This window comes from Meles meles, chromosome 11 (genome assembly GCF_922984935.1).
Source record: "Meles meles chromosome 11, mMelMel3.1 paternal haplotype, whole genome shotgun sequence".
In the NCBI taxonomy this organism is placed as follows: Eukaryota; Metazoa; Chordata; class Mammalia; order Carnivora; family Mustelidae; genus Meles; species Meles meles.
Window position 1 is genome coordinate 77,716,247 of NC_060076.1, and position 24,489 is coordinate 77,740,735.

Consider the following 24,489-nt stretch of genomic DNA (forward strand, 5'->3'; position numbering starts at 1 on the left):
CTGGGCAGTTAGGGTCAGGGACCTAAGTCCCCCGACCCAGGACAGCCTCCCCTGGCGCTGAGCCAGAGGGAGTGTGGCAGAGAAATCAGGTCTCCGTCCCTGAGTCGCCAGTGCGCCTGAACGCCAGCGCGCCGGAGAACGAGTGGGGTCTGGCTCCCGTGAGGAGCTGGGAGCCTGGCCAGACGGCAATCCTGAAATGCGCGCGTCCCACACCCTCCCTTGGGATACGTGCTCATAGGCGCTAGCCTGGAGCTCTGGCATCCGGAAAAACCAGATGTCCCAGCCCGGGACAGCGGGAAATTCTCAGTGTGCGATCTCTGCTCGGAACCTCTTTGGCGGTCTGGAACTGCCTAGACAGCCACCGCTGCCCTGGTTTTGGGTACAAGGAGGAGCTCCTGCATCCCCAGGGACAGTGACTCAGAACCGACTCAGCCAGAAGCTTTTCCAAAACATTCTGGGGCTTCTCTCTGAGAGGGAGATCGGGGTGCAGTTTGCTCTCCTCTAAACCTCCAAAAACCATCAAAAGCTGTCAAGGCGAGAGAAAGCAGATGAAAGAACATAATAACCCCCAGAGAACAAAAGGCTGAAAAAAACAGTTTCCTCAGAGCTCACCCCCTTGAGGGGAGCGGGAGGACCTAACTCAGGGAACATCATTGTCTGAAAACCCACGTGGCGGGCCCCTCCCCCAGAAAACCAACCAGGAAGGAAGAAAAAAAAAAAGACTACAAGAGAACCACCACCACTACTTCATAAATACAACTTTTATTTTTAACTCTTTACCAATATTCTGGTTCTTTTTTTTTATACATACAGATAATTTTTTAACCTATTTACCACCACACTGAGATGTCCAGTACATCAAATTCTTTAATAACCTTCTAACCTGAACTTTTTGATACATACACCCGTGTTTTTCTTTTGCTTTTCTATTTTTTTAATTCTTTTTTAATTTTAACTTAGTTTAGTCTAGTTTATTCTTTTTTAATTTTTATTTTCTACTATACATATAGAGTTAAACTTCAAGGTAATCCCCTTTCCCCAATCAATGCTACCCCTATAGGCAAACCAGTTTCTAATCCCCCTGTAACTTAGGAAAGTTGAGTCCCTTAACAAAAACATCAAGATACCTTCAGGAAGAATCAAAATAACCTTCCTCACCCACACTGAGAATTTATAACCACTCTCCCAATTTTTCCTTCTGTCAGTGTTTCTGTGAATTTGTGTTTGTCCTGATAATATATAAATCTTATACTTGGGGTTCTTTCTGATGAGGTTCTTCCCTTTTTTTTGCTTCTATATATATATTTTTTTCTCTTGTCATATACTTTTATCAGTCTTTTTGTTTGTCTGTTTTTGTTTGTATACTTTATAAATCTTACCTTGTGGCCCATTTGGGCTGAGCCTTCTCTTTTATCTTCCCTTTTTTTTCCTCTCTCTCTCTCTCTCTCTCTTTTTTTCCTTTTTTCTTTCCCCTTTTTTTCTTTCTTCTTCTCTTTTCTTTTTCTTTTCTTTTTTCTCTCATTTGGGTGGGGAATCCTGATTGCACAGAAGTGTTCCAGGGTGCACATTGACTGCACCACAATCGATAATTCCAGCTGCATCTGTTCAGTCATCTCATTCCAAAATGACTAGGAGGAGGAATACCCAACAGAAGAAAAATACAGAGGATGGGCCTTCTGCAACAGAGCTAATGGCTATCGACATAGACAATATGTCAGAAAAGGAATTCAGACTAACAATTATCCAGGCAATAGCTAGGTTGGAGAAAGCCATGGATGACCAAACAGAATTGATTAGGGCAGAACCGAAAGCCACCAGGGATGATGTTCACAATGTTAGGGCAGAACTGAAAGCCACCAGGGATGATGTTCAAAATGCTCTCAATGAGTTCCAATCTAATCTAAATTCTCTAAAAGCTAGGGTAACTGAGACAGAAGATAGAATTAGTGATCTGGAGGACAAACAGATAGAGAGAAAGGATCAGGAGGAAGCCTGGAACAAACAGCTCAGAAGCCACGAAAACAGAATCAGCGAAATAAACGATGCCATGAAACGTTCCAACGTCAGAATTATTGGAATCTCTGAAGGGGAGGAAAAGGAAAGAAGTCTAGAAGATATAGTGGAAGAAGTTGTCTATGAAAATTTTCCCAATCTCACGAATGGAAACAACGTTCATGTACTAGAGGCAGAGAGATTTCCTCCCAAGATTTTAAATTCTCAAAAGTCCCCACGACACCTTATAGTTAGAATGAGGAATTATGTTTCAAGAGAGACCCTCTTAAAAGCAGCTAGGACAAAAAAGCTCCTTACGTACAGAGGAAAGCCCATTAGAATAATGTCAGACCTTTCCACAGAGACCTGGCAAGCCAGGAAGGGCTGGCAAAATATATTCAGAGTACTAAATGAGAAGAACATGCAACCAAAAATACTCTATCCAGCAAGACTGACATTTAAAATGGATGGAGAGATAAAGAGTTTCCAAGACCAGCAAGGCTTAAAAGACTATGCAACCACCAAGCCAACACAGCAGGAAATATTAAGGGGGGTCCTATAAAAGAGAAAAAATCCTAAGAATATCATTGAACAGAAATACAGAAACAATCTACTGACAGAGACTTCAAAGGCAACACGATGTCAATAAAAACCTATCTCTCAATAATCACTCTCAATGTGAATGGCCTAAATGCGCCCATAAAACGACACAGGGTTGCAGATTGGATAAAATGACAGGACCCATCCATATGTTGTCTACAAGAGAGCCATTTTGAACCTAAGGATACACCCAGACTGAAAGGGAAGGGATGGAGAAGCATCTTTCATGCCAATGGGCCTCAAAAGAAGGCCGGGGTAGCGATTCTCATATCAGATAAATTAGATTTTAAACTAAAGACTGTAGTCAGAGTTACAGAAGGACACTACATAATTCTTAAAGGGACTATCCGCCAAGATAATCTAACAATTGTGAATATCTATGCCCCCAATATGGGAGCACCCAATTACATAAGAAAACTATTAATCAAGATAAAGAGTCATATTGATATGAATACAATAATAGTAGGAGATCTTAATATGCCTCTCGCAGAAATAGACAGATCATCAAAGCAGAAAATTAATAAAGAAATAAGAACATTGAATGAAACATTGGACCAGATGGACCTCATCGACGTATACAGAACATTCCACCCTAAAACAACAGAATACTCATTCTTCTCAAGTGCACATGGAACCTTCTCCAGAATAGACCACATACTGGGTCACAAAGCAGGACTCAACCGATACCAAAAGACTGACATTATTCCCTGCATATTCTCCGATCACAATGCTTTGAAACTGGAACTCAATCACAAGGAAAAGTTCAGAAGGAACTCAAACACCTGGAAGCTAAAGACCACCTTGCTTAAGAATGCTTGGATCAATCAGGAGATCAAAGATGAACTTAAACAATTCATGGAAACCAATGAGAATGAAGACACTTTGGTCCAAAACATATGGGATACAGCAAAGGCAGTTCTAAGGGGGAAATACATAGCCATCCAAGCCTCCCTCAAAAACATTGAAAAATCCAGAATACACCAGCTGTCTCTACACCTTAAAGAACTGGAGAATCAACAACAAATCAAACCAACTCCACACGCAAGAAGGGAAATAATCAAGATTAGAGCAGAGATCAATGAGGTAGAAACCAGACATACAGTAGAACGTATCAATGAAACTAGAAGCTGGTTTTTTGAAAGAATCAATAAGATCAATAAACCATTGGCCACACTAATCCAAAAGAAAAGAGAGAAAGCCCAAATTAATAAAATTATGAATGAAAAGTGAGAGATCACAACTAACACCAAGGAAATAGAAACAATCATCAGAAATTATTACCAACAGTTATATGCCAATAAGCTAAGCAACCTAGATGAAATGGATGCATTCCTGGAAAACTACAAACTCCCAAAATTGAACCAGGAAGAAATTGACAACCTGAATAGACCGATATCTAGTAATGAGATTGAAGCAGTGATCAAAAACCTCCCAAAAAACAAGAGCCCAGGACCTGACAGATTCCCTGGGGAATTCTACCAAACTTTCAAAGAAGAAATAACACCAATTCTCCTGAAGCTGTTCCAAAAAATTGAAGCAGAAGGACAACTTCCAGACTCTTTTTAGGAAGCCAGCATTACCCTGATCCCCAAACCAGGCAAAGACCCTACCAAAAAGGAGAATTTCAGACCAATATCACTGGTGAATATGGATGCAAAGATTCTCAACAAGATCCTAGCAAACAGGATCCAGCAGCACATTAAAAAGATTATCCACCATGACCAGGTGGGATTCATCCCTGGGTTGCAAGGTTGGTTCAACATTCGCAAATCAATCAATGTGATAGAACAAATCAATAAGAGAAGAGAGAAGAACCACATGGTCTCTCAATTGATGCAGAAAAAGCATTTGACAAAATCCAGCATCCGTTCCTGATGAAGGCGCTTCAAAGTGTAGGGATAGAGGGAACATTCCTGAACTTTATAAAATCTATCTATGAAAGACCCACAGCAAATATCATCCTCAATGGGAAAAAGCTTGCAGCCTTCCCGTTGAGATCAGGAACACGACAAGGATGCCCACTCTCACCACTCTTGTTCAACATAGTATTAGAAGTTCTAGCCATGGCAATCAGACAACAAGGAGAAATAAAAGGTATCCAAATTGGCAAGGAAGAAGTCAAACTCTCTCTCTTCGCAGATGACATGATTCTTTATATGGAAAACCCCAAAGACTCCACCCCCAAACTACTAGAACTCATACAGCAATTCAGTAACATGGCAGGATACAAAGTCAATGTACAGAAATCAGTGGCTTTCTTATACACTAACAATGAAAAATACAGAAAGGGAAATTAGAGAATCAATTCCATTTACTATAGCACCAAGAACCATAAGATACCTGGGCATAAACCTAACCAAAGAAGTAAAGGACCTGTACTCGAGGAACTACAGAACACTCATGAAAGAAATTGAAGAAGACACAAAAAGATGGAAGACTGTTCCATGCTCTTGGATTGGAAGAATAAACATTGTTAAAATGTCTATACTGCCTAGAGCAATCTATACTTTTAATGCCATTCCGATCAAAATTCCACCAGTATTTTTCAAAGAGCTGGAGCAAATAATCCTAAAATTTGTATGGAATCAGAAGAGACCCCGAATTGCTAAGGAAATGTTGAAAAACAAAAACACAACTGGCGGCATCACGTTACCCAATTTCAAGCTTTACTACAAAGCTGTGATCACCAAGACAGCGTGGTACTGGCATAAAAACAGACACATAGACCAGTGGAACAGAGTGGAGAGCCCAGATATGGACCCTCAACTCTATGGTGAAATAATCTTCGACAAAACAGGAAAAAATATTCAATGGAAAAAAGACAGTCTCTTCAATAAATGGTGCTGGGAAAACTGGACAGCGATATTTAGAATAAGAAACTTGACCATTCTCTTACACCGTACACAAAGATAAACTCGAAATGGATAAAAGACCTCAGCGTGAGACAGGAATCTATCAGAATCCTAGAGGAGAACATAGGCAGTAACCTCTTTGATATCAGCCACAGCAACTTCTTTCAAGATAGGTCTCCAAAGGCCAAGGAAACAAAAGCAAAAATGAACTTTTGGGACTTCACGAAGATCAAAAGTTTCTGCACAGCAAAGGAAACAGTCAACAAAACAAAAAGGCAACCCACAGAATGGGAGAAGATATTTGCAAATGACAGTACAGACAAAAGGTTGATATCCAGGATCTATAAAGAACTTCTCAAACTCAACACACACAAAACAGATAATCATATCGAAAAATGGGCAGAAGATATGAACAGACACTTCTCCAACGAAGACATACAAATGGCTATCAGACACATGAAAAAATGTGCATCATCACTAGCCATCAGGGAGATTCAAATTAAAACAACATTGAGATACCACCTGACACCAGTTAGAATGGCCAAAATTAGCAAGACAGGAAACAACGTGTGTTGGAGAGGATGTGGAGAAAGGGGAACCCTCTTACACTGTTGGTGGGATTGCAAGTTAGTGCAGCCACTTTGGAGAACAGTGTGGAGACTCCTGAAGAAATTAAGAATAGAGCTTCCCTATGACCCTGCAATTGCACTGCTGGGTATTTACCCCAAAGATACAGATTTAGTGAAAAGAAGGGCCATCTGTACCCCAATGTTTATTGTAGCAATGGCTACGGTCGCCAAACTGTGGAAGGAACCAAGATGCCCTTCAACGGGTGAATGGATAAGGAAGATGTGGTACATATACACAATGGAGTATTATGCCTCCATCAGAAAGGATGAATACCCAACTTTTGTAGCAACATGGATGGGACTGGAAGAAATTATGCTGAGCAAAATAAGCCAAGCAGAGAGAGTCAAGTATCATATGGTCTCACTTATTTGTGGAGCATAACAAATAACATGGAGGACATGGGGAGATGGAGAGGAAAGGGAATTGAGGGAAACTGGAAAGGGAGATGAACCATGAGAGACTATGGACTCTGAAAAACAACCAGAGGGTTTTGAAGGGGCGGGGGTTGGGGGGTGGGAGGTTGAGGAACCAGGTGGTGGGTAGAGGGCACGTACTGCATGGAGCACTGGGTGTGATGCCAAAACAATGAACACTGTTATGATGTAAATAAACAAATAAATGAATTAAAAAAAAAAAAAGAAAGGTTATTGGCTCATTGGAGATGCCAGGCTAATTTCCTCCACTCTTATGTATATTACACTGAAGCAATATCTTATTTTAGGAACTTGAAAAACAAACACACAAACAAAAAAAACCTACCATGCTACGCGATACCTACTAACAGAATAACTTAAAAAGTTTCTTACCCCAGGGTTTAAATCTTCATTATAGAGTCACATCATTATCAGAGTGGCTAGATTTGTACTTATTTAGCCAAGTGCCTCATTGATCCTAATATGTGATTAAGATTGTATTAAAGAGGATTATGAGGAGATGGTGGAGGAAGAAGCAAAGGAATCTGTCTGTCTCCCTACCTAGACAATCATTGCACTAGCAGAATCTGTTTGATGTAACCATCTTGGGAAACTGGAGTCCCTTAAAGGCTTGCGACTATTAAAGGAAGCCTTAGACAATACAGTGTGGGTTAATTTCTGTTAATTTCAGGTCTTAGCTCAGGAGAGACTACTCATAACATATATCTCTGACCCATAGCAGGCAGCAATATTTGTGTCTCTGGATCAGTATGCATATAGACTGCGGGAGCCAGAGTGGATAGTAAGAACCCTGTCCTGAAATATCAGGCATCTATAATCTGATTACTGATTGCTGCTTCTAATCATGGAGATGCAAACACTGAGAGCTCCTTTAATTGTTGCAAACAAGTTTCTCTCTGATTCAAGGGAATTCCATGAGATTTAAAGGGACTGTCCCTTCAAATCCTTTTTCCCCCTCTTTTTACCCATTTGGGACTCAGACATTAAGACTGAAACATTCTAAAACAACAGCACATTTGGCAAAAATTAGAAAGTGACTACATATACCCACTGAAAGTTGAAGGCTCAGAAAGGACCCAAGAAAACCTAAGTTTACTCCTCAGGCTGATCCATGGTACAGAGACAACAATTAAAAAAAAATCCAAATGATAAACAAAGTAACAAAATAAACAAAAACTCAGCAAATGCTAAGAAGAGGGGAAATTATAATTTTCAGAGTTACTATATTATTAAATTCAAATGTACAATTTTTGACAACAACAAAATTACAAGGCATATCAAGAAACAGAAAATATGGCCCATTCAAGGTAAGAAATTAAATCAGCAGAACCTGTACTTGAGAAAGACATGATGGTAGATTTACTAGATAAAGATTTTTAAAACAATTGTCTTAAAGATGCCCAATGAACTAAGGAAGATGTGGAGATCAAGAAAACTATGTATGAACAAGTGGAAATATCAACAAAGAGATAAAACATTAAAAAGAAATAAAGTTCTGGAGCTTAAATTTTAATAACTGAAATGTAACACTCACTATAGAGATTAAATTTGGGCAGTCTGAAGAAACACTCAGCAAACTTGAAGATAGGACAATTGAAATGATCTATTCAAAGGAACAAAAATAAAGAAGGTTGAAAAATGAATAGAATATAAGGGATCTACAGATCATCAAACAGACCAACACATTCATCATGGGAGTCTACGATGGAGAAGTGAGAAAGGGGCACAGAGAATACTTGAAGAAATAATGGCTGAAAACTTCCCAAATTTGCTGAAATACACAAGAATAAACTTCTAAGAACAATGAACTCCACATAAGAGACTGACAGTGAAACATTATAATCAAACGTTCAAAAGCCAAAGACAGCAGATTATATTGAAATGAGGAAGAAAGAAGTGACTTGTCACATACAAGGGACCCTCAATAAGATGAACAACAGGTTTTCTATCAGGAAATTGGAGGTTAGAAGGCAGAAAGCCCGTATATTCAAAGTGCTAAAAGAAAACTCACCTAAGAATACTGCATCCATCTGAACAATCTTTCAAGTGAGGAAGAAATAAAAATTTGAGGGAGTACATTACCACTAGATTTGCCTTTCAAAAAATGCTCAAAAGAATACTGCAAGTTTAAACAAAAGAACACTAGATAGTAATTTGGAGCAATATGACGAAATAAAGAGCTCAGCAAAGGCAATACATGGGCAATATAAAAGTTAGTATTAGTCTAACAATAGACAGAGCTCCATTTTTGTTTTCTATATCAGTTAAGAAACAAATACATTAAAAAGAACAAATTATTAGTCTAAAGACTAGTATTATTGTATCTTTGGTTTATTTTCTACATAAATCAAAAGACTAATGCAATTAAAAGAATTATTCCTTCATATCTTGGGGATACAATTTATAAAAGCTTGTTTTTATGGTATCAACAATTCAAAGGGATAGGGATGGAAATTTTAAAGGAACAGAGTTGTATGCTATCGAAGTTAGGCTGATATAAGTTCAAATTAGAGTGTTATAACTTTACAATGTTAAATGTAATCTCCATGGTAACTACAAAGAAAATAGCGATAGAATGTACACAAAAGGAAGTAAGGAAGAAATTTCACTACAAAAAAAGTCAACTAAACACAAAAGAAGGCAGTAATGTGGGAAATGAGGAATAAAAATGCTATAAGTCATATAGAGAACAAACAACAAAATGACAGAAGTAAGTCCATTCTAAACAGTAAGTATATTACATGGAACTTAAGTTTTCAGTCAAAAGACAAATTGACAGAATAGATAAAAAGATATGATCCAACTATATGCTGAGTATAAGAGACTCACTTTAGATCCAGTGATACAAATTGAAAGTGAAAGGACAGTAAAAGATAGTCCATGCAAAGACTTAAGCAAAACAGAACAGAGGTGGTTGTACTAATATTTGACAAAATAGACATTAATACAAAAAAATTTACACATGATAAAATAGGGCAATATACACTAATAAAAGGTGCAATACAGCAAGATGTAAGATTATAAACATTTACACACCTAATGATAGACCATCAAAATACATGAAGCAAAAGTGACAGAATTAAAGGGAGAAATAGAGTTTCATAATAATAGTCGGACTTAAATACGACACTCTCAATAATGGAATGAACAGTAGCACAGAAGATAAATAAGGAAATGGAGAACTTAAACAGCATAACAAACCACCAGATCTAACAGATGTACACAGAACACCTGACCCAAAAACAATATCATACACATTCTTCTCAAGTGCACACAGGACATTTTCCAGGATAAAGCATATGTTAGACTACAGGTTAGCTCTCAATAGATTTTAAAAGGTAGATGTCACACAAAGCATCTTCTCCAACCACAACAAGCTGAAGATAGTAAAAATAATATGTTTAAAACTGGAAAATTGACAAATTTGTGGAAGTCAAACTACACCTCTTAAACAGCCAGTGGATTAAATAAATCACATGGGAAACTGGAAGATACTTAGAGAATAATGAAAATGAAAATGCATCATACCCAAAACTTATGGAACACAGCAAAAGCAATACTAAAGGGGAAATTTATAGCTGTAAATGCTCACATTAACAAATAAGAAAGCTTTCAGATCAACAATCTAACTTTGCCAATTAAGGAACCAGAAAAAGAAAAACAAACTAAATCCAAGGATAACAGAAGTAAGGATATAATTAAGATTAGAGCAGAGAAAAGTGAAATTGAGAATAGAAAACATATATATATATATATAATGAAACCAAATTTGGTTATTTAAAAAGATCCACAAAATTGACAAATCTTTAGCTAGATTGACTAAGGGGAAAAAATTAAACCTGAGAACACTCAAATTACTAAAATCAGAAATGGAAGTGGGGGCATTATACCAAGTCATTCTGTAGTAATAAAAAAGATTATAGGAAAGTACTGTGAACAAATGTATGCCAACAAATTGGATAATCTAGGTAAAATGGACAATTTCCCAAAACCTACCAAAATAATTTTTGAAGAAATAGAAAATCTGAAGAGATTTATAAAGTAAGTTGATTGAATCAGTAATCAAAAATCATCCAACAAAGAAAAGCATTGGACCTGATGCCTTCACTGATGAATTTTACCAAACATTTAAATAATTAACACCAGCCCTTCTCAAACTTTTCCAAAAAATTGAAGGAGAGGCAATACTTCCTAACTCATTCTATGCTGTCGTCATTACCTTGATACCAAAGCCAGACAAAGACACTACAAGAAAACCATCAACCAGTATTCCCTCATGAACACTGATGCAAAAATCCTCAACAAAACCAGCAAAATGAATTCAGGAGCATATTAAGAGGGTTATATACCATGACCAAGTGGGATTTATTCCTGAATGTAGGGATGATTCAACATATGAAGTACACATAAACAAGGTAACACACTGCAACAGAATGAAGGAATAAAAATTCACATGATCTTCTCAATGCAGGAAAAAATTTCAACAAATGAGACAAAATTCAAAGTCATTTTATGATAAAACACTCAATTTGTAAGGAATACCGGCAAACTGTCTCAGGAAAATAAAAGCCATATATGAATAACCCACAGCAAACATAATATTCAGTGGTGAAACACTGAAAGCTTTTCCTCTGAGATCAGGAACAAGACAAGAATGACCTTTTCTGCCATTTTTATTAACAGAGTACTTGAAGATCTACCTGGAGTAGTTGGAAAAGACAAAGAAATAAAAGGCATCCAAAATGGAAAGGAAGGAGTGAAATTATCTCTGTTTGCAGATGACATAATCTTATATATAAAAAACTCTAATGATTTCACCAAAAAACTGTACAACTAATAAGTGAATTCAGTAAAGTAGCAGAATACAGTCAACACACAAAAATAATTCATATATAATTAACAATCTGCAAAAGAAATTATGAAAGTAAGTCCATTTATAAAAGCATAAAAAAATACTTAGGAATAAACTTAACCAGAGAAGTGAAATACTTGTACAATGAAAACTATAAAGCATTACTGAAAGAAATTAGAAAAGACATGAATAGTGAATAAATGGACATAACCACATCTCATGTTCATGGATTGAAAGACAATGTTGTTAAAATGTCAGTAATATCCTAAGTGGTAGAAGGATTCAATTCAATGTAGTCACTATTAAAATCCCAATGACTTCTGTTTTTTTGCAGAAATAAAAAATCGCATCCTAAAATTCATATGAAATCTCAAGGGAGTCAGAATAGCTAAAACAATCTTGAAAAAGAACAAAGGTGGAAGACACATACTACCTGATATTAAAACTTGGTGAATATTCAAAATAATGTGGGTCTGACATAAAAACACATAGACCAATGGGATAGAAGAGTCCTCAGAAATAAACCCTTGCTTACATGGTCAAATGATTTTTGATGAGGGTGCCAAGACAGATGGTGATGGAAAACTGAATATCCAAAGGTAGAAGAACGAAGCTGGATCCTTACCTAACACTATATGATAGATTAAAAAAACCTAAAACCATAAAATTCTTGCAAGAAAACATAGGGTTGTGCTGCACAACATTGGATTTGGCAATGATTTCCTGCATATTACACCAAAAATACATGCAAAAATAGAAAAAAACACGGACAAATTGGACTTAAGGAAAATCTTAAAATTTGTACATCAAAAGACAGTATCAAGAGAGTAAAATGGCAACCCACAGACTTATAGAAAATATTTGCAAATCATATATCTGATAAGAAGGAGGATGGGTGCCTGTGTGTCTCAGTTGGTTGGGCAAGTGCCTGGGGCTCAGGTCGTGATCCCAGAGTCCTGGGATCAAATCCCACATCAGGCACCCAGCCCCATGGGGAATTGTTCTCCCTCTGACCTTCTCCCCTCTCACTCTCATGCTCTCCTCGCTCTCTCTCTCTCTCAAATGAAAAAATAAAGATCTAAAAAAAAAAAAAAAGTTACACAGGGTGCCTGGGTGACTCAGTCAGTTAAGCAGCTGCCTTTGGCTCAGCTCATGCTCCCAGGGTTATGGTATGGAGCCCCACATCTGGTTCTCTGCTCAGCGGGGAGCCTGCTTCTCTTTCTGCCTCTGCCTGCTGCTCTCCCTAATTATGCTTTCTCTCTCTGTCAAATAAATAAATAAAATCTTTTTTTTTTCTTTTTTAAGAAAGGAGGTTACACTTGCTGTTTGCTTTTTCATTCCACTAATGTTTAAATATTAATATCTAATATTAATACATATTTAATGTCTAATATGTAAACAACAAAAAAGAAGCAATCTGATTAAAAAATGGGCAAAATACTTAATCAGACATTTCTACAAAGAATATATGCAAATAGCCAATAAGCACATGAAAAGATACCCAGTTTGGCTATTAGAGAAATGCAAGTCAAAACTACAGTGAGCTACCACCTTTCACTCATTGAGATGGTCACTATCAAAGATTGGAAAATAACAGATGTTGGTGAGGATGTAGAGAAATTGAAACCTTTCGCACTGTTGGTGGGAATGTGATATGTAGCTGCTGAATACAGTATATGCTCCTTCAAAAAATTTAAAAACAGAATTACCGTGATGACTCAGCAGTTCTACTTCTGAGAATGTGCCCAAAAGACTTGAAAGCAGTGTCTTGAAGAGATATTTGTACAACCATATTTGTGGAAACATTTTTCACAATAACTAAAACATGACAACAACCCAAGTGTCTATTAACAGGATGAATGCAAAATATGTATATATTTGAAATGGAGTACTGCTTGGCCTTAAAATGAAGGGAATTCTGACATATGTTTCAACGTGGATGAACCTTGAGAATATTAATCAAAATGAAATAAGCTAACCATAAAAAAGACAAGCACTGTGTGATTCCAATTGTATAAAGTACTTCGTGTAGTCAAAAATCATAAAGATAAAAATAGAATGGAGCCGGTGTTGGGGGCAGGGAGAAATAAGGAGTTACTGTTTGATGAGTATAGAATTTCAGTTGTAAAAGATGAAAAGAATTGTGAAAATGGATGGTGGCAATGGTTGTACAACATTGTAAAGTGTTTTCTTTTTTAAAGATTTTATTTATTTATTTGACAGACAGAGATCACAAGTAGGCAGAAAGGCAGGCAGAGAGAGCGGAGGAAGCAGGCTCCCTGGAGAGCAGAGAGCCCGATGCAGAGCTAGATCCCAGGACCCTGGATCACGACCTGAGCCGAACGAAGGCAGAGGCTTAACCCACTGAGCCACCCAGGCGCCCCTGTATAGTGTCTTTAATAACATTGAATTGCACATTTAAAAATGGTTAGGGTTGTAAATTTTATATCATGCATTTTACCACAATAAAAAAAAAAAAATTAGGGGTGGAGAAAAGTCTTTGGAAGGCATCCATTCATCCAGAGTTGTTGGGGAACATGACAAAGACAATGGAAGAAGGAGGTTTCATCTGCCAGCTGTTTCCTTTTTCATTCCACTAATGTTTAAATATCACTAGTTTTTTTGGGCGCCTGGGTGGCTCAGTCAGTTAAGCATCCCAAAGTCCTGGGATGGAGTCATGTGTCAGTTCCCTGCTCAGCAGGGAGTCTGCTTCTCCCTCTGCCCCCCATACCCTGTCCCTCCTTGTGCACTCTTTCTCTCTCACAAATATAAACAAATAAAATCTTTAAAAAAATAAAAAGCTATCACTGGGTTTTAGAATTTCTTTAAAAATACTATTGTCTAAAAGTTATAAAGATATAGAAGTAAACTAACAGTAATCATATGTTTTAGTAATTAGATGATGTATCAATAGAATGGAATGTTATTTTTTTAAATGTGAAAATAGTATTTTAAATGTGAAAATTTAAATGTATTATGTGATGCAGAGGAAATAAGATTAAAGGCATAGTGATTGTAATGATGTAAAAAATGCACAACATGAAAAAAATGAAATTGTAGTTAGGCAGATTAAATTATGTGTCTCTGGTAACAATTTTTCATTTCTTCTAGCTATATATTCTCTTACATTTAAAATAAGGGGAGGGGCACCTGGGTGGCTCAGTGGGTTAAAGCCTCTGCCTTCCGCTCGGGTCATGATCCCAGGGTCCTCTGCTCAGCAGGGAGCCCGCCTCCCCCCTCTCTCTGCCTACTTGTGATCTTTGCCTGTCAAATAAATAAAATCTTAAAAAATAAATAAATAAAATAAAATTAGGGGGAAAAAACCTTCCCAGCCTTTTAGTTAAGATCAAGGTTAGTATCTGTTCTTATCAGTTTAAAATAAGGAAAAACTAATCCCTCTAAGAAGCTAAACTGTCTACGGTCTCAGGAGGTCACCGCCTACTAAATTTTGTGACTCACCTAGCTGGAGGTTGGACCACACTCCTCATACTCCCTTACAACAAGATCTCCTTTAATCTGCCTCATGGCTCCTCTGTCAAGACCTTTGCTTTTGTATGAAGTCAGTTGCTATGTTCATCACCATTCCAGTCCCAGCTCATCGCAGAGACTTCCGTTTCTTGGGTCAAATTTTCCAGCCTTACTCATTTTATTACCCACGCGCTGTGATTGCAGTAAAGTGGCGGAAGCCATTTAAAAAGATTATATTAGAAAGTCTTTAAGTTACACAAAAAAATTCAAGGATAAGAATAAATTCTTTTGGATGTAAGCTTTTCACAGCAATGACAAAATTTGGCAAGTGTGAACAATCATAACAAATGCCTCCTTACTCAGATGAACCCTGTGTGGCATTTTCTTTGCACATTGGAGCAGTTGCTTTCTCCTTCCACTCAGGACTGACTCATCATTATGGTTTAGTCTCTAATGAACACTGATAAAATATTCAGGGTGCCTGAAATTTTTGGCTTTTTCTTAAAGGAGTTTTGAAATGATGCTCTTGAGTGCATGACTAAAGGTATCCTATAATAAAAGTACATAAAAATGGTCAAGAAAATGAAAGTGTCAATAAAGATGGTCTCTGTGATGACTTCGAAAGATGCTTGCTGCTGACCTGGCTTTTATTTCTTCTTTAAATATTAATTGTTGATTTGCTGGTTTGAAAGCTTAGCTTCCAGTGCAGAGAGGTCTATAGCTATGAATTTCTGATTTGTTTTTTTTATTTGAAAGAGAAAACTGGATTCCACTGCTCCCACGAGGGTGTTGGGGTTTGTGTGCTAATTCCACCTGTGTGTAATATGTGGTTACTACACTTGCTGAGTCTCCATGTCTTGTTTTAGTACATCGTTGTGCTAGGGATATTGGTGAGGAAATTTGTCCGTGAAAAATAGCAGAGCGATAAAAACGGAAAAAAAAAAAAAAGAGCAAAGGCAGCACTTTCCATTCTGAATGTGTTTCTTCTTAATCCTATCTCGACTCCTCACACATCCCAAGGAGGTAGTTTGATATAATGGAAATGATAAACTTTGGTGTGTGACCATTTTTGGCCCTGCAATTTAAAAGCGACATGATTTTCGGGAAGATTCCCCATCTGTAAAATTAAGGATAATATCTATCTTGCAAGGATTTTGTGAGAATTAAGTTCAATACTGTGTATAAAACAAGTATCAGCCATTAAAGCATGTGTCTGGTGTATCCATAAAACCTCTGGTTTCACCTTAATTTTCCTAGCCTGATATATCTGTGACTCCTAGTCTATATATTTGTTTTGCTCCTTTGAAATCTGCCTTTAATTTTCTGGAAGAGTGAGAGTATGCTGGTTATTAATTTATTGCTTCTCAGCACCGAACCCACACTTTCTTTGTCCTGCCTTGTGCTACTGGAGCCGGACTCAGCAAACATTTATTCTTGGCTTGTGGCTCAGTGTTAAAAGTTCTGCCAATGGCAAGCACAGAGGGAGGTTCCCTGCAGTGGCTGCTTGTGTTCACCTTCCAGGTCTCTTCTGTCCCGTCAGTTGTTAACCACATTTTATCATGATGAACCAACATAGTTAACAGGTCTATTCCCTGTGCAAATTACTGGTATGGCGTCTGTGTCCTGACCAGGCCCTGATGGATACTCAGAGAGTGAAGTATGATTGACAGAATTGATTAAGTTCAAGATGACTTTTATTTAATAAATTTGAGCCAGTTATTTCACTGAGAATATAAAAAGGAGTAAGACAAAGTCCCTCCTCTCAAGAAACTTAGAGCATAGTGGATTTCCAGAATTACAGCGTGGGAAGAATGTTTAAGATCAGTTTTCTAGTTCAACAACTTGCTTGTGAAACATCGGTAGTAGGGTCACCTTTTGGTCTGGCCTCTAATACTTCCTTGAGAGACAACTGCATTTTGGCCTTCATAGATTATCATCCTGTTCTTCCTCATTTGAAATAAGACTTACTGCCCTTGTATTTCATTTATCGAACAAAATTCTACCTTCTGGTATAATTGGTTAATCCAGTAAATATTTATTGGGCACCTTCCATACACCAAACACTACGGTAGATTCTAGGGTCGCACCTGTGAATAAAAATGAGGATTCTCTGCCCTCATTAATCCTAGGTTCTAGTGCAGAGGCAAAGAAGAAATGAGTCAACAAAGAAATACAGAAGATAATACTGAGAGGGAAGGACATAAACCTCGTGGTGCCTAGCAAGTGCCTGAGGAAGGTGGGATACTCCTTTAGAGAAAGTGGTCGTCGAAGTCCTCTCTAAAAAAATGTTATCAGAAATGGTTTGGCATGTCAGCAATCCGGTAGGATCCTGTGTGTCTGGACCAAGGTAGGCACGAAGGCAGGTGGGACAAAATGAAGATGCAGCAGTTTTAGGGCTAGCATACAATGGGAAACCCAATGAGGGTTTTAAGCAGGGAGTCCCATCATTTGCCTTGGGGGAAAAAAAAAGTCTCTCTTTTCTCATGAATATTTTGTTTCTAGTTATCTATCCTGTACCATGTCCCCTCTTCTTCCCTCTTCTCCCAACCCCATGTTATCCACCTCCATATTAAAAATTCTCAGCTTCTTCAACAATATTAGCCCACTTACATGCGGTTCTCAGGCCCCTCTTATCTCTATTTGCTGATTTGTTCAGATCCCAGAATTAAACTCTTTATATTTTGCATTCTAAATGTGATCTGACCAATGCAAATAAAGGGACCTTGTCCACTGGTTTGAATGCTAGATAATTTTTAATTCTTTTTTAAGGAAGCAAACTCTATTATGGTCTTGACTTTTGCCAAGACAGTGCTTACTTAATCTGGAATATGGTGAAAGCAGATTGTTTTCATTTTCTCTTTCAGTCTTACGTAATTGAGCTCTTGAATCAGAATAGAGAAGCATCTTTTTCAGTTTTAAAGGTTGTCGTGTTGTTATTATCAAGTGTTTTTATCCAAATTATTTCTTTGCCAGCGTCTAGGTATCTATGAATTGCCTTTCAAAAATGGCCACAATTAAAAATCAGATGTGAATGATTATGAAATCTCCAAGTAAACTTTAGAAATTAGCATTAGAATTCTGTCACTGTGACAGTGACATATGTAATTTCAGTTTCCTAGAATTCCTCAAAATTCTTCCAGGCTTTTCCATATTGGTTACTCTGGAAGTAGGGAAGCAAGGAGGAGAGGGAAAGAATCCCCTTGATTCTGTAGTAAAATGCATAACCAATCCTTTTGCTAACTAAGATTTATGGAAGGGGTTTGAAATGCATAGAGAAGTTTGTCAGAAATCCTTCCTATCCATGCTGAGAAAAAGTTATATTTGCATTTGAAGACATCTAAAAAATAGGATAAATAAGTGTAGTTGAAAAACATCTCTCAAAAAATTATAATACACATGAGACATGGCTTCTTAAAAAATTAGTATTAAAGCTTATCCACTATAGCAAATATGTGACAAAGTCTAAGATGTTGCACTGATTGTGACTATAGGGACCCAGATTTTCTGCAGGAGTTTGGGATTCGGTGATATTGCCAGACACCAGGAATGCATTTGTGCTCAATTACAACATGTAGAATGCTGCATTGGGCTCTATTAGAATTGGTTTTCTATTACATTTGATTACAATTGAATCATAGAACATTTTGGTTACTTTAGAGAACTCCTGGTTCCTCTCTGAAAAAATCCTTCTTTGTTTTTGCCTGAGTACTCAGGCAAGGACACAACTATTGTGTCATTGTCCTCATAAAGGTGAACGAATACTTTCAAAATAGGAAAATAAGCAGGTCAGTGGAGTTTAAGTGGAAAGGGTGGTATAGATCTGGCTGGGTGTCTACCCTGGAGACGTTCTTTCCTTAATACTTAACTGCCAAGACCGCAAGTTTGACTGAGACAGCAGTGGGCCCGTATTAGAAAACACAAACTTCTCAGAGGCCTCGCAACTATGGAGAGTCATGTGATCTGGCAGTCAGTGAGATATAAATATTAAATCATTGGGATTGGGATTCTGGAAATGCTATTGTTGACCTATTTTCAAATTTTTAAAAAGACAGTTTGAGCTGGCATGTATTCTTTTTTGTGCCTTCACCTTTTCTTTCCTAGAATATGATTTTGAGAGTGAAGCACATTCTTGTAAATGAGTCAACAAATAGGAAGAGGAATGGCACATGATCAGGGTGGTTGGACACACAGTTAGGTTGTGTGGGCCTTATGGGCATAATGAAGCCACCGGACAGTCTAGGGCTGCTAACTCTGGACTCAGGGTCCTGTGAACAAAATTAAACCATATTATAATAGGGTTTTCTTTACATGTAGATGAATGCGGTCCCAACATTGAGCAATCTGACTACAAAGATGAATGAATTTGACTTGATTCTTTACAGAAAATCTCTTTTATGAAGTCAGCAGTGTTGGATTAAACTGATCCACGCCAATGTCTGTGATGGCTTATTTGATCATTTGAGCAAAACTTTCGAAAAACGTCTTCAAGGAAAATACACCCTATTTCCGTTTCTGTGGATTACTCACAGTAGGCCAAAAATAGTGGCCAAATTTAACTCTCTTCTTACCGAATATCATGGTTCATACTGAGTGAAAAATAGGTGCCCAATTAGACCTCCACTGGATCTCTTAAGTGGTCATACACACTTAAGTGTACACACAGGCACACACACACAGGCACACACACAGACTGAGAAATACATCAGACACTTCCTGCACACAAATAACGTGAAAGAAAATGTTCTCTCTTTTCTCTTGCATGTCTCTCAAATGCAAGTAGGATTATGAGCTTTTGGCTGTTTGCCTACCTTTTAGTGCAAATTACCTTTAAGATGAGGGCCCTTAATCATAATGGATTTAGCCTGCACCGCTATACAATGCTGACAACACATGTCTTATTAATGAGTATTTCAAGCATCCATTTCAGTATATCTTGTCTCATATGACAGGAAAATATTCCAATAAATCTTTTCTCTTCCATTCATCACAGGTTTGGCAACAGGAGTGTGAGCGAAGACAAAAGAGACATGAAGCTTAAGGAGGTGTTGCTGCCCCACCCCCAACAATGTACATCCCATCTTCAAAATCCCAGGTAACTGTCTTACCATTGCTAAACAATGAGACTGATTTTTATAAGATTTCCAGTGTGACCAATATCAGTTAATTCTACTGTACCCAGCATGAGTAGGACTGATCTAGATCCATGTTGCATAAGGTCTGACTACAAAGGCAAATGGTTCAGGCACTTCTGTGTTAAGAATCTTCCTTCATCTATGATAGACTATTAAGTCGCTATAAGCTTTTGAAATTCCATAGAAAATTTAAAGGGTTCCGATCTATTAATTTTAGTGAGATTACTAGCAGTATTTGTTGCTTCTTAGCAAGATGAATTCCTAAAATACCCACGGATATTTCCTTCTAGTACAACAGTGGTGTACTGATTGCTGAAGGTTTGTTTTGCTAAGCCAGAATCTTGAGAGATCTACTTGTCTCTTACATGTCTACTCTTAACCTGTTGCCTCTTCCCACCCAGCCTTTAAAAAAAAATTCTCTCTCTGTCCCCCTCCTCACAGTATTTTAAATTTTTTAATATCATTCCATCCTCACCCCTCTTAAACCTTATTTCAAACCACCACCATCATTCTCTAACTTAACTTTAATTAATAGCTTTCTAATTGGTCTCCTTGCCTTTATTCTCGATGGTTCTCCAATTCTTTTTTACACTCAACACATGCGAACCATGTTTTTAAATTAAGTGACTGTGTTTTAGAACAGTTTTAAATTTACAGAACAAATGAGCAAGTGTATAATTCTCACATATTCCCCCCATCTGCACCTCCCCCACAAAGTGTCCGCAATTGTGAACATCTGGCATTAATTAGTGTGGTACAATTGTTACAAATAATGAAACAATATTAGAGCATTTTTATTAACTGAAGTCAATAGTTACATTAAGGTTCACTCTTCCTGTTACAGAATTCTGTGGGTTTTCACAAATGCATAATGTGCTGTGTTCACCATTATGTTATCATATGGAATGGTTTTGCTGCTTAAAGTTCCCAGTATGGCACCTCTTCAACCCCTGCTCCCACACTGAGCCCCTGGCCACTACCTATTTTTTTCTATATTTTGCCTTTTCTAGAATATGATATGTTTAGATTCAGATAGTATGTTGTCTTTTCAGACTGTATTCCTTTATTTAGCAATATGCATTCATGTCTTTTAGTGGCTTGATAGCTCATTTCTTTTCATCACTGAATAATATTTCCTTGTCTGGATGTTTAACAGTTTGTTTATCCATTCACCTACTGAAGGATGTCTTGATTGCTTCCAGCTTTTCTTTAATTCAAATATTTTAAAATTTGTCTTAAGATTTCTCTGTGACACATATGCTGTTTGAACATTATTGTGTAATATTCAACTATTTGGGAATTTTCCTGTTTCTCTCTATTACTGATTTCTAGTCTAATTCCATTGTGGGCTGGGACCATGCTTCATATGATTCCTATTCTTTTAAATTTGTTAAGGTGTATTTCATAGCCAAGAATGTGGTCTCTTTCAGTGAATGTTCCATGTGAACTTGAGAAGAATGTGTGTTCTACTGTTGTTGGGTGAAGTGTTCTATAAATATTGAATAGATCAATTTGATTGATGGTGCTGTTCAGACCATCTCTGGCCTTACTCATTTTCTAACAGCTGCATTTATCAGTTATTGATATAAGGGTGTTGAAGTCTCCAATTATCATGGTCGATTCTCTATTTCTCTTTGAGTTACTATTAGTTTTTGGCACGTGTATTTTGACACTGTGTTGTTAAAAGCATTTACATTACCAACTGTTAGGTGTTAAAGGATTGACCCTTTATCATTACATAATGCCCCTTTCTATCCTTGTGATTTTCCTCTCTCTGAAGTCTGCTTTGTCTGAGATTAATATAGCTACTCTAGCTTTCTTTCAATTAGTGTTTGTATGGAATATTTTTCTCTATCTCCTTTACTTTAAATCTCTGTGTGTCTTCATGTTTAAAATGGGTTTCTAAAAAACATGTACTTGACTTTTTTTTAAAATACACTCTGTCTCTTATCTTTTAATTGGTGTATTCAGACCAGTCAGATGCAAAGTGATTATTGATGCAGTTGCATTAATATCAACCATGTTCGATACTCTTTTCTGTTCATTGCACTTGTTCTTTTCTTTTTTGTTCCTTCTTTTTCTGCCTTCTCTGATTTCAGTTGAACACTTTATATGATCCTATCTTATCTTTTCTCTTAGCATGTTAATTCCACTTCACTTTATTTATTTATTTATTTATTTTTGGTGGCCATACTAAAGTTTTCCTTATACATTTCTAACTAAGTCCACTTGCAAATAACACTGTTATTTGATGTGCAATGCATAGTGCAGTTACCTTGTAATGGAGTGTTCCCATTCCCCTCTCCTGATCCTTATAATATTCATTTCGCTTATCTGAGTGCTCTACCCTCCTAAAATTTTGTTGCTGATTTTGCTTTGAACAGTTGTCTATTAATCATAAGAACAAACTTATACATTTTGCTTTACCTTCATTTATTCCTTCCTTTACACTGAAATCCAAGTTTCAGATCTCTATCATTTCCTTCTTTCTGAAGATTGTTAACACTTTCTTATAGGGCCAGTCTGCTGGTGACAAATTCTCTCAGCCTTTGGACAAGTATTTCTCCTTCAGTTTTGAAGGGTAATATTACTAGATAAAGATTTCCAATGTTGGGCTGGATTTCTTTCAACATTGTGAGTATCTTACTCTGTTCTCTTCACACTCTCGTGGTTTCTGACAAGAAGTTCAGTGTTTTTTTTTTTTTTTTTTCTTTGTTCCTTCATAGGTAAAAGTTTTCCTAAGTCTTTTCCCACTCCTCTTGCTTCTTTCAACATATACTCTTTGCCTTTGGTGTTCTACAGTTTGTATATGATATCTCTAGGTGTGGATCTTATTTATCCTGCTTGGTGTCTTCTGAGCTTCCCGGATCTGTGGTTTGGTGTATGTCATTCATTTTAGAAAATTCTCAGCCATCATTATGTCATGCATTTCTTTTGCTCCTTTCTCGCTTCTTCTTGTCCTATTCTCCTTACATATAGGATGTACCTTTTGTAATTGTCCCACTGTTCTTGGCTATTCCTTTCCTTTAAAAAAAAATTTTTTTTCCCATTCTGTATTTCAGTTTGGAAAGCTGCTGTTATATCTCTGTATCACTGATTCTTTCCTTGGCTATATCCAGTATTTTGAAACAAACATTTTTCCTTTCTTTTACAGTGCTTTTAATTTATTGGGTTTTCTTTTGATTCTTTCTTTGCATTTCGCCTTTTCTACTTATATTAGTCCTCTATTCTTTCTTGTTGTCTACTCTTTCCATTAGAACCCTTTACATATTTATCATAGCTTTTTAAAATTCCTTCTCTGATTATTCCAAAATCTGCGTTATATCTGAGACTCGTTTTGATGATTTGTCTCTCCAGAACTTTTTTTTTTTTTGGCCTTTTAACATAGCTTGTAATTTTTTGTTGAAAGCTGGACATGGTGTATCACTTAATAGGAACCAAGGCAAATAAACCTTTAGTGTGAAGCTTTATGTTAATCGGGCTAGAACCAAGCTCTGTTTAATATTTCTGCAGACAAATGTGACTGACGATTTAGTCCCCTCTAGTTTTCTTATTTGTTTCCTTGCCTGTTGTGCTTCTATTTCTCCAAGAACTTAAGTGGGGCCTGCGTTTTGTATGTCTCTTGATTATAACCTACTGTCATTATTTATTATTTCCCAGGTTTTAGCAGGCTTCAGTCCCTGGGCTTTGACTTTCAGAAATATTTCTTCATTTGTATTTGTTTTTTTTTTTTTTTTTCCTTCTATCTCTAGATAGGAAGGATAGTGAGCTGCAGCTGGATTAATTGTGCTTCTTCCAGGTCAGATGTGGCTGTAGTATAATAGTTTTCCCTGGAGGACAGACTTGTTATGGAAAACCTCTGAATATATTTTAAAATGCTTATTTCCCCCCCACTACTCCTGCCTGGAATAGGAGGGGTTTTGCTTAGATCATCACAATAAAAACCTGCTGGGGTTCCTGGAGATGAAACTCACAGAAGCATGGAGGTCTCTGCAAAGACTGACCTCCCAGAATTTTTTTTTTAATTTTAAAAGCATTTGATCAAGTATGAAACATATTTGCAATATGCATAACAGGAATTAATACATAAAGAACACTACTAAAATGACAGTATGGGGTTTTTAAAAAAGTTTTTTTATTTGAGAGAGAACATATGTGCAAGTTTGTGAGGTAGGGAGGACCAGAGGGAGAGAGAGAATCTCAAGAAGACTCCCCACTGAATGCAGAGCCTGATGTGGGCCCCAGTCTCAGGACCCTGAGATCATGACCTGAGCCAAAATAAAAAATGGGATGCTCAACCAACTGAACCACCAAGTCACCCCAAAATGACAGTTTTAATGAAAATCAGAACAAGAGAAATGAATAAGAAGTTCACTCAAAAGATGTAACTGTAAATATATTCAAAAGTTAACGCTTGCCAACTTTTTTTTTTTTAATTGTGGTAAGAACACTTAACATGAGATCTATTCTCTTGATGGATTTTTAATTGTGCAAACTGTACTGTTAACTATAGGCACGTATTATACAGC